This window comes from Macrotis lagotis, chromosome 1 (assembly GCF_037893015.1).
Source record: "Macrotis lagotis isolate mMagLag1 chromosome 1, bilby.v1.9.chrom.fasta, whole genome shotgun sequence".
In the NCBI taxonomy this organism is placed as follows: domain Eukaryota; kingdom Metazoa; phylum Chordata; class Mammalia; order Peramelemorphia; family Peramelidae; genus Macrotis; species Macrotis lagotis.
The window spans coordinates 447,117,593-447,129,835 of record NC_133658.1 but is presented as its reverse complement, the minus strand read 5'-3'; the positions used below and the strand labels follow the sequence as shown (position 1 = coordinate 447,129,835).

General features: G+C 37.8%; 1 protein-coding gene across 1 annotated transcript in view; it reads right to left on the bottom strand.

Moving 5' to 3' along the window:
- MIPOL1 (mirror-image polydactyly 1) overlaps positions 1-11,706 on the bottom strand; it is a 540,848-nt gene extending 529,142 nt beyond the window's left edge. The window contains exon 1 of the mRNA XM_074213408.1: positions 11,684-11,706. The gene's annotated coding sequence lies outside the window, so the exon portion shown is untranslated. The remainder of the gene's footprint in view (positions 1-11,683) is intronic.
- Positions 11,707-12,243: the final 537 nt, after the last annotated feature.

Below are 12,243 nucleotides of genomic sequence, written 5' to 3'. Positions count from 1 at the left end.
GGGGGAGTAAGATTGGGGGAAAAATTGTAAAACTCAAATAATATCTTTAATAAAAATAAATTAAAAAATAAAAAAAGAACTGAGTCTTGAAGAAAGTCAGGAATGGAAGGAAGAAAGGGTCAAGAGAACTGCAGTCTAATGTAACTGGATTATAGAATACATGAAGGTGCATAAAATATAAGAAGACTGATTAAGCTTGGCCCTCAAAGAAGAGAAAAAAGTAAGAACTTCTCCTTGCAAAGATGGCAAACTATGGGTGATGATCTCTGCATATTAAGTTAAACTTTTTCCAATACGTTGATTAGTTTTCCTGAACTGTTTCTTTTTCTTCTGTTTTTATTCTTTGATATAAAGGTTGACTCTGGGAGAAGAGAAAGGTAGATAAATATAATGGAAATGAAGGTTAAGAATTATCTCAAATTTTTAATAAAAAAAGTGGTGAGACATGCTTAAAAAAATATTTTTTTCTTCCATGTAAAGGACAAATAGGTCCTTTTCTCTTTTTTATGATCTCTTTGGGATACAGACCTATTAGTGACATTGCTGGATTAAAAGGTATGTATAGTTTGGTTGCCCTTTGGGCATGGTTCCAAATTGCTCTTCAGAATGATTGGATCAGTTCACACTCTACCAACAAGTTAGTTTTCCAATTTTCTTACATTCTCTCCAACATTTATTATTTTCCTTTTATGTCATCTTAGGTGTGAGAGGTATGTCAGTGTTGTTTTTAATTTGCATTTCTCTAATAAAAAGTGATTTAAAGCAAATGCATGTAGATAGCTTTGATTTGTTCATATGAAATCAACTTGTTCACATCTTTTGACCATTTATCAGTTGGGAGATAGCTTATATTCATACAAATTTGATTCAGTTCTCTATATATTTGAGAAATGAGACCTTTATCAGACACCCTTACTATAAAGATTGTTTCTCAGCTTTCTGCTTTCTTTCTAATCTTGGCTTCATTTGACTTTGAGTGTGCAAAAAGCCTTTTAATTTAAAATAAGCAAAATTATCTTCTTTATATTTTGTATTGCTCTCTATCTCTTGTTTGGTCATGAAACTATAACTCAATTAACTTCTCCTTTAAGAATTCAGATGCCATACCATTTGATGCAGATACTTCATTGTCTATGGCATCTTTTAGCAAACTGTATTTTCTTTCCTTATCTCTTTTGCTTTTGCTTTATTTGTCTGGAATCAGAATTCCTACCCCTGCTTGTTTTTTTAACTTCAGCTGAAGTACAGTAGATTCTGTCCGAGTCCCTTACCTTTATTTACTCTGAGAATGTCTCTTTGCTTCAAGTGTGTTTCTTATAACCAATAGATTGCAGGATTCTGGTTTTGCACCCACTCCAATTTTATGGAAGAGTTGATCCCATTCACAGTCACAGTCACAGTTATGACTACTGTTTTTTTCACTCCATCTTACTTTTCCTACTCTTTGTCCTCTTTCTTCTTTCACCCTTTCCCCTCTTTGACACTGTTTTGCTTCTGTCTGCTGCTTCCCCAGGTCTGCCCTCTCTGTGTCAGTCAACTCTCTCCCCCCTCCCCCCGCTTTATTTAATCTCCTTCCTTCCTACTTTCTCATTGAAAAAGATAGATTTCTACATTCAGTTGATTGAGTGTATTATTACATTTTTGAGGCAATACTGATAAAAGTTCAAACAATGCCCACTGATCACTCTCTCATCTTTCCCTCCATTGTAATAGGTTTTTTGTGCCTTTTCATGTGAAATAATTTGTCCAGTTCTACCTTTTCCTACCTTCTGCACCAGTGTGTTCTTCCTTCTCATCCTTTTTTTACATCATTCCCTCAAATTAATCTTATAAATATGTCCTTTGTCTATGTATATTCCTTCTAGTTGTACTATTAAGGGTAATATTCATATAGCTTCTTTTCCTGCTTCCTTTGATTTCTTTGAGGTATAGCATAATTATTATCAGGGACAGCCAGGTGGCATGGTAGAGATCAGGAGAACCAGAGTTCAAATCTCATTAACTGTGCAACCTTGAGTAAGTCACTTAACTCCAATTGCCCTGCATCCACAGGACCATCTCCAGACATCCTGATTTATATCTGGCCACTGGCCCCAATATGGTTCTAGAGGAGAAAGTGAGATTGTTGACTGCACAGCATACCTCATTCAAATCCAATTCACTTACATGTCATTCCATCATCTTTCTGATACCATGGTCTTCTGGTACAATTTAAAAAATTTTAAGAATTATCAGTATTATCGTCCCATGTTGGGATGTAAACAATTCAGTCTCACTGACTTCTTTATGTTTTCTTTTCTTTTTTGTCTTCTCTTGGGTCTTGTTATTTTATTTTAATTCTAGTCTTCTTATGAAAACTTGAATTTCCATTTCATTGAATGCCCATTTTTTTCCTTTGAAGTTTAATGCTTAATTTTGCTGATAGGTGATTCTTGGTTATTGTCTTAACTCCTTTGCCATCTGGAACTTCAGATCCTTTAATGTTACAGTTGCTAGGACCTGTGCAATCCTGTTTTTGACTCCTCAATATTTGAATTGTTTCTTTCTAGTCACTTGACCTGGTAATTCTCTAATTTGTCTGTAATGTTCCTTTGAGGTTTTTAGGGGGATTTCTCTCTTGAGGTGATCAGCAGATTATTTCAATACCTATTATGGTGTCTGGCTCCAGGATACCAGGGCAGTTTTCTTTGATAAATTTTTGAAAGATGCTGTCCAAGTCCTCTTTTGTTTATAACTTTTTTGCTAGTCTAAACATTATGGCATTATCTATCCTGGATCTATTTTCCATATCAGTTATTTTTTCCATGAGGTATTTAATCTATTTTTTCTTTCTTTTGAATTTGATTGGTTGATTATTGATGTTGCTTAGAGTCATTAGCTTCCACTTGCCCAATTTTAACTTTGGGGAGTTGTTTTCCTCAGTTATCTTTTGTGCTTCCTTTTTCCATTTGCCCAATTGTATTTTTTAAGAATTTTTTTTCTTTTTCCAAGCTATTGCCTCTTTTTTCTTAATTCTCTTTATTCTCATTTCTTTCCCCAATTTTCCTCAATTTTAAGCTCCTTTTTTAGCTATTCTATAAGTTCTTTCTGGGTTTGATGCCACTTCCCATTTTTTCATGGTTTTCCCCATAAGTATTTTGACTTTGTTTTCTTTTGTGTTTGTTATTTGATCTTCCTTGTAATCACAATATTTTTCTATAGTCAGATTATTTTTATGCTGTTTTTTTGCTCATTTTTGGCCTTTTTCCTCTTTTAAAAAGTTTGAGCTCTGCTCCCATTGTAGAAGGGGAATGGTCTCAGGGTTTTTGTGCCTGGGGTTGCAGGCCCTGGCTATTTACTGATGATGTTTTGATGTGGTGCTGCCAATGGGGGATCCTTGCATCTGTTGCTGCACTACGGGGCAAGATGGCTGATGTTGGAGGCCACAGGGGTCTGGCAACTTATCTTGTACTGAGTTGGGGTCCTAGTTCTTCTGTCTGGCATGTGTTGTGGCTGGTGAGATGTTTCTCTATTTTTCAGGGGCTATGCTGAAGCACATGGAGGTCTGGTCACTGGAGATTGCCTTTTTGCCCAGGGATTTGCTGAAGCAGGTGTCAGTTCTTAGATTTGACATCTGACCGTTCCCCTGGCTATGCTGAGGCACATGGGGCATCTTGTAGTATACTGTTCCAACACACTGGGACTTAGGATCTTCTTCTGGTTTGTAGAGGTGGGGCTTGCTGCTGGCTTACTGAGATGTTTCCTGTCCTGGATTGCATTCCCCTTGTACCTGAGTAAAATAGACTATTCTTGCTGAACTTCCTGTTTATTGGCCTAAAAGATTATTTCACCTTGCCTTTTTGCTGGTTCTGTTGCTCTAGGATTTGTTCTGGGGAACTATTTTATGGTTGTTTCAAGATGTATATGGAAAAACTATGGCAATTTATAGTTTGTTCCACTTTCTTGGTTCCTGGAAGTCTCTTCAAGAGAAGGTTCTTTTGAAGCAGCCTATTTGGAAGCCTCCTCTGCTATATGATTGCCTTAAACAGAGTCAGTACCTTTAGTGTGTGCAGAACAGTAAATGATACCTAGAGCTTTGCATAGATGAATAATAAACAGAAGATAATTAACAAAATTTGAATTGGCAATGACTTACTAGAGGAAATAAATACTTCTCTCTTGGACTAAAACATTCTGATGGCAGGATAGATTCAAAAGCATAGCAGGAGTCAATATAGTTATGCTTTTTCTGATAGCAAGGTGGAATGCCTGAGTCAGAGCCACCAATTCCAAAGTATGAGCACTGAGGTTGAGTGACTGTGAAGTTGACCCTACAGTGTTTTGGTTAGAGACCACAGCTGCACTAGTATATAAAATACCATTTCTTTATTTTTTAATTTATTTTTTATTCTCATTTTGTACAAATTTTTTTTACATTAATAAAATATTCTTGTTAACAAGTAAACAAAATACCCCTCCTCCCCCATGAATATAGATAGACTTGCTTGGGTGAAAAAAGTAAAGGGGAGAGAAAAAATTAAAATAAAAAAAATAATAGTAATAATTGTAGGTATGGCCAGGTGGCGCAATGGACAAAGCACCAGCCCTGGAGCCACGAGCACTGGAGTCCATATCCAGCCTCATAAACCCAACAATCACCCAGCCATGTGACATGCAAGCCACCTGATCCCCACTGCCCTGCAAAAACCAAAAAAAAAGAAAGAAAAAAAAAGACTCAAAATAAAATAAAATAGTAATGATAGTAGGGGTGGCTGGGTGGTGGACAGAGCATTGGCCCTTGAGCCAGGAGCACCTGGGTCCAAATCCGGCCCCAGACACCCAAAGATCACCCCGCTATGTGGCCCCAGGCAGGCCATCCAGCCCTACTTGCCCTGCACCCTCCCCCAAATAATCATAACAAAAAATGTGTTTGAGTCTTTGTTCCAACACCAACAACTCTGTCATGGGTGGATCTCATTCTTTATGATAAGTCCATCACAAAAGTTATTTCCATATTTTTCCACCTTTGCCATTGCTGATTGCAACTCCCTCCTTTCTTATTTCTCCACTACCATGTACTCTATTTTCTCTCTCCTTTCACTCTGACTCTGCTATAGGGTCGCTGAGTGACGCAGCAGATAGATCCCTGGTCCTGGGGCCAAGAAGCCCTGAGCCCCCATACCACCCCTTAGGCCCAGAATCCACCTGGCCCTGTGGTCCTGGCAGGCCTTCCATTCCCAGCCCCTTGCAAGAAGTAAGAAAGAAAATGTGTTATATCTGGCCACTCTCCCCCAATAGTCTGTTCTCTCTTCCTTTATTCACATCCCCACCCCTTCCCCCTGCTCCCCGCTCCTTCTTACTCCAGCTGTCTATACCCCATTGAGTATATATGCTGTTTCCTCTCCTAGCCATCTCTGATGAGAGAAAAGGTTCCCTCATTCCCCCTTGCCTCCCCACTTCCATATCATTGCAATAGCTCATTGTAATAAAAAAAAATCTTATGTGAAATATCTTGGACTATTCCCCCTCTCCTTTTTCTTTCTCCCATTCCATTTCCCTTTTTTTCTATTGGCTCCATTTTTACACCATATTTTATCTTCAAATTCAGCTTTCTCCTGTGCTTCAACTATAAAAGCTCTCTCTACCGGCTCTATTAACTGAGAAGGTTCATATGAGTATTATCAGTGTCATTTTTCTATGCAGGGATACATGCAGTTCATCCTCATTAATTCCCTCATATTTCCCCCCTCTCCTCCAATCTCCATGCTTCACCTGAGTCCTGCATCTGAAGATCAAACCTTCTGTTCAGCTCTGGCCGTTCCAAAAGGAACATTTGAAATTCCCCTGGTTCATTGGAAGTCCATCTTTTTCCCTGGAAGAGGACATTCAGCCTTGCTGGGTAGTTCATTCTTGGCTGCATTCTAAGCTCTTTTGCCTTCCGGTATATTGTATTCCAAGCCCTACGAGCTTCCAATGTTGCTGCTGCTAAGTCCTGTGTGATCCTGACTGCAGCTCCACGATATTTGAACTGTGTCCTTCTGGCTGCTTGTAATATTTTCTCTTTGACTTGGGAGTTCTGGAACTTGGCTATAATATTCCTAGGGGTTGGTTTTTTGGGATATCTTTCTCTGGGGGATCGGTGGATTCTCTCCATTTCTATTTTGCCCTCTGCTTCTAGAATATCAGGGCAATTTTCCTGTAGTAATTCTTTGAAAATGCTGTCAAGGCTCTTTTCCTGATCATGACTTTCAGGTATTCCAATAATTTTTAAATTATCTTTCCTAAGTCTGTTTTCCATATCAGTTGTTTTTTCAATGAGATATTTCACATTTTCTTCTAATTTTTCATTTTTTTTGGTTTTGAAGTATTGATTCCTGATTTCTGTTAAATTCATCAATCTCCCTGAATTCTTTTCTTTGTCTGAAGGATTTGTTCTCCTCAGAGAGTTTTCTTATCTCTTTTTTCCATCTGGCCAATTTTGCTTTTTACAGCATTCTTCTCCTCAATAACTTTTTGAACTGTTTTATCCATTTGACCTAAGCTGGTTTTTAGCATGCTATTTTCTTCAGCATTTTTTTGGATGTCCTTGACTAAGCTGCTGACTTCATTTTCATGTTTTTCCTGCATCTCTCTCCTTTCTTTTCCCAGTTTTTCTTCCAACTTCCTCATTTGATTTTCAAAGTCTTTTTTGAGCTCTGTCATAGCCTGAGCCCAATTTTTGTTTTTCTTGGAATCTTTAGATGCAGGAGCTTGTGCTTCCTCATCTTCAGACTGAGTATTTTGATCCTTCTTGGGCTCATGAGCAAAATATTTCTCAATAGTCTTCCTTTTGTTTCTTTGCTTGCTCATTTTCCCAGCCTGGGCCTGGTTTGGGGTGCTTCCTGAGTTTTTGGGACACTCCCACAAGGGTCTCAGTGTGTGAGGCTCTGTCCTCCCTCCTGGTCTGTGAATGACCATAAGCACCTCCCTCTGCCACGGGGCTGAGGTGGGGGGGGCTGCTGTTCTATGGGGGGCCTCGACTGGGATCAGTATCTGAATGTGGTCAGAGCCCCAGAGTCCTGTTCTAGAGGCAGAGGACAGAGCTCTGCAGTCTCTCTTCACTCCCCTCCCTCAGGTCAATGGACTCATGCTCTGGGGGCTCCTGCTTACCGGCTCCGCCTGCTTTTGTTTCCTGGATCAGGGCTGGGGAAAGACCATGCTGCTGGCTGTGTGCCCTGAGGGCTGGGCTCCACGTGTTCATTCTGGCAGAGGTCCCCGGCTGTTCCCCCACTTTGTGCCTGGTGCTCCTCGGGGTGCAACTCAGGATACTCCCCCGCTGCTTGTGAGCTCTAAAATACCATTTCTAATAAAAGAAAAGCTGTTAATATAAAAGACATATTCTGAGCTCTGGAAGAGAACATTGATGAGGTCACTGCATGTTTGTATAGTTATATTCACCATGGAAGCACAGTTATACAAAGGTTTATTAGAAATACATAGATGAGAAGGAGACTTGCAAGGTTGAGAACAGAGTGATATTTATTTCCTTCCCTAGTAAAGTCATTTCATATCTTGCTAGATTCTGTTCTGTGAAGCCTGAGTTCTAAAATGGGCAGAAGGGTATCAACCTGATGGAGCACCACAATATTAAAGGAGTGCTCTTAACTAAGTCATTAATCTTTTCAAGGTTAATGGGCATTGGTGGCCATAGCCCTTAAGCAGAATGGAATACTTGGGGCCACAGAATCTAATTAACTGAACAGAATAATTAATAATAGGATGTGAAAGTTTGGGGTCAGGACTCTAGTGGTCATTCCCTTCCACTCATGGACAAAGAGAGTAAAAGGCTATGTCCCAATATAAGTGTAGACAGCAAAGCTTTCTTGAGACCAGTAAGGGTAACAAGGTGTTCAGCTCTTGTATTAAGAGCTCTGAAACTGAGTCCTTAGTTGAGATAGTAAAGGGTTTGGTAATCTCACTAAATGATGGAATCCACCATCTATATTACCTTGCAGTTCCTACACTAGGTTACAAATTTTTCTTGGTCCTTGGAATGAGAATCTGCTGGAGAATCTGTATGTACTTTGGAGCAGACAAGATAAAACCAAAGTTAATCCATCTTAGGGAGGTACTATGTACCTTTAGAATGGAGATTCTCTAGCCCTATAGATGAAACTGAAGAAGATGTTGGTTATTTTCTTGGCAAATTTCAGGGGTAGATGGTGTTAACAAAAAGGTCATCTACATATTGGATCAAAGTGAAACAAAATTAATGAAGGCTAGATCCTGTTGTAAACAGATAAACTGATAAAACAAGGTGAGGCTTCTGCATACTCTTGTGGCGGATGTGTCAAGTTTATTGTGTGAAGGCAAATAGGTATTGGGGATATGGGTGAATGGGTGTCCTAACAAAAGCATAGCACAAATATATAATTGTAAAACAGAAGCTTTACAGGGAATAGAAGAAGTAATAATATCAGAGTTAAGCACAATCAACACATAGATATTATACAAAATGATAAATGGTTCTACAATCTGGACGTGGTTTGGGTTTCTTATGAGGCAGAACAGGAATAGCTCACTAATACCCTGTTTTCAAGAGAATAAAAAATAGATGAGATTCCTTCAATAGCCTCTCAAGACAAAGGATACCAAGAGATAGAAGATGGGAATCCCCTTTTTAGTAGTAATTTAAACTGGAACAGTATATTTAAAAAGTTCCATAACAGAAGATAAATTAGTCAATAGGGAGTCAGGAATAGCTGATGTGACTGGTTTTTTTTTTTTGTTTTTTTTTTGCTTTCCTTTATTTGAATAGTATAAAAGTAATACAGGAAATAGTGGAATAATCTCCTTTTCATCAGTGAAGTCTATAAAACAGAACATAGATCAAGAATCCTCTGGGAGGTACAGAGACAAGGAATTGCCAGGAACTCAAGACATGGCAGCTAGTAATCAACACAAAAGATCATTTCCTAGTAAATTATATGATGTTTCTGGCATTAACAAAAAAGAATGTTGTACTGAAAGAGAGCCTATAGTAAAAGGTTTTTGGTGACAGAATACATAGCTCTTGGGATATTCCTTCAATCCTTACAATGGCTTGGGATACAATAAAAATATTCCTTGGACTTAGATTTCTTTTCAAAACTGAATTAGAGGTGCCAGTGTCTATTAAATAATCATAACAAATATTACCAATTTTAAGAGTAATATTAGGGGCGGCTAGGTGGCGTAGTGGATAAAACACCAGCCGTGGAGTCAGGAGTACCTGGGTTCAAATCTGGTCTCAGACATTTAATAATTACCTAGCTGTGTGGCCTTGGGCAAGCCACTTTAACCCCGTTTGCCTTGCAAAAACCAAAAAAAAAAAAACATAAAGAATAATATGAGACACTCCAATGCAGGCAGAGGTAAAGTTGAGGATGACTGGGGCAAGGCAATTTTCATGAGTAATGCAATTTTCACCTTTTCCATGGTCCTTGACTTTTACCCATACCTTCATACCAAAGACTCTCTTGAACGTTTCACAAAACCATTACTATTTGGAAACTGAAGCCCTGTAAAGCCAACTTTTTCCATAAAATGTAGATCATACTGTCTTTTCATGCATTACCTCCTAAAATGAATATCCTTCTTTTGAACAATAAAAACACATTTGTGTCTTGGAGCTGAGACTATAAGATAGTGACCAAAGTTGGGGGAGTTTCCTTTTTCTGCTTTTTCTTTTGGATTTTTTATACTTTTGACCCTGTTTACATAAATACATTGAGCAATGGCTTTGAATTTGGTTATATTCTTTTCATGCCCTCCTGGGCAGATTTTAATGAAAATAGTTTGTATATATGGTTGTGAATGATTAACAAAAGCCAAATTAACTAACCTGACATCTTGAGAGCTGAGGGAGACTAACCCTACATTTTTCTTAGAGCTTTTATGTAATCTGTCACAGAAGTGATGGAGAGGTCATACTTTATTCTTGAATGGTATTTTTATTTTACTTTCTAATTATTATTTTATTTTTCCAATTACATGCACAGATAATTTTCAATATTTATCCATTTGCAAGTTTTTAAGTTCCACATTTTCCTAGCAACCTCTTTTCCTTTCACTTCCCTATGGCAGAAAGCAATTTGGTAAATGTTGTACAAATACAATTTTGCTCAATGTATTTCCACATTAGTCATGGTATGAAAGGAATTAGATCTAAGTGAGAAAAGCATGAGAAAAAATATATAAAAGAAGTTGTAAAGAGTGAAAATTGTATGATTTGTTCTGTATTCAAATTCCATAGTCTTTCCTCTGGATGTGGATGTCATTTTCCATCACATATCTCTCAGGACTTTCCTTGATCACGAAAATGCTGAGGGGAGCTACATACATCATAACTGATCATTTTGCAATGTTGCTGTTCATGTGTATAATATTCTTCTGATTCTGCTCACTCTACTCTGAATCAGTTCATGCAAGTCTTTCTATGCTTTTCTTTTCTTTTTTTTTGGGGGGGCAAGGGAATGGGGAAATGACTTGCACAAGATCACAAAACTAGGAGATTATTAACATGTCTGGGGCTGGATTTGAACTCAGGCCCTCCTGACTCCAGGGTTGGTGCTCCATCCACTGTGCCATTTAGCTGCCCCTTTCCATGCTTTTCTAAAGTCTGGTCACCCATGATTTCTTACAGAGCAATAGTACTCCATAATATTCATATACTTACAATTTGTTCAGTCATTCCCCGATTGGCATCCTCTCAACTTATAATTCTTTGTCATTGCAAAAAGAACTGATATAAATATTTTTGCATATGTGGAAGGTTTTCCATTTTTATGAACTCTTTGGAATATGGAAGTTTTGTTGCATCAAAGGGTATGCACAGTTTTATTGCCCTTTGGACATAGTTCCAATTTGCTCTCCAGAATGGTTGATCTGTTCACAACTCCACCAACAATGCATTAGTATCTCAATTTTTCATAACCTCTCCAACATTGATCATTTTTCCTTTTTAGTCATTTTAGTAAAACTGATAGGTGTGAAGTGGTTCTTCAAATTTGTTTTAATTTGCATTTCTCTAATCAATTATGATCTGAAGCATGTTTTCATATGATTATAGATATCTTTAATTTCTTCATTTGAAAACTACCTATTCATATTATTAACCATTTATCTATTAGAGAATGACAACTCAGTTCTCCATACATTTTAGACATGAGTCCTTTATCAAAAACACTTCCCATAAAAATCCTGATTAATCCAATTAAAAAAACTATTTGAAACAATAACAAGCAAAGTTGAAGAATACAAAATAAACTCACATAAATCATTAGCACCTCTATGCATCATCAACAAAACCCAATAGCAAAAAATTGGAAGAGAAATTCCATTCAAATATTATAGACAATCTAATATATTTTGGAGTCTACCTAGCAAGAGAAATCCAGGAATCATATGAACACAATTACAAACACTTTTCTCACAAATAAAGTCAGATCCAAATAACTGGAAATATGTCATAAGTAGGCTGAACAAATACAACAAAAATGCTAATTCTACTCAAATCAAAACTACTTATTTAATGCTATATCAATCAAACTACCAAAAAAAAATCATTTTACAGAGAGATGATAGTAACAAAATCCACCTGGAGCAACAAAAGGTCAAGAATATCAAGGGAATGAATGGAAAAAATGCAACTCTTTTTTAGTGTATGAATACAGAAATTTATTACCTTCCAGAGAAAATGACTCAGCTTCTTGCTATGCATATACCACTGAAAGCCTTCCCATACACATCTTGTTTGTTGATCTATCAAGAGTCTGTGGCATTGAACACTTGTAAGAATTAATATTATCATATTCCCACTGCTTCTAGGATCAGGGTAGGAAGTTACTGTCCATATCTTGCTCTCAGGGACTCTGAGGTTCCTGGTAATCAAAGTTCTCTGGTATGCTGATAGCAAGCACACCAGTCATTCAAGAATATCCCTTCTTTGGTTTGCTGTTGTCGTGGTGGCAGTAAAAGGTTGATTTCCTTCAGACTGTAGCAGGGTTAAGGGTATAGGTCTGTTGTGAGGAGTTTCTAGCTACCATTTGCAAATGATCCTGCATGCAATGCTCCAGCTCTTTTAGCTGGTGAGCTCTTTGGGCATTCTTCCAGCCTGTTTTGAGGCTCTTTAATGAGGTCTTCCTGCATAGGCAACTGGCTTGGCTCATGCATGATTTGCTTTGGAATGTGCAATCAAATTTGTGTAATTGGGATCTGTAGAAAGTCCAATTGGACCAGTAAGAA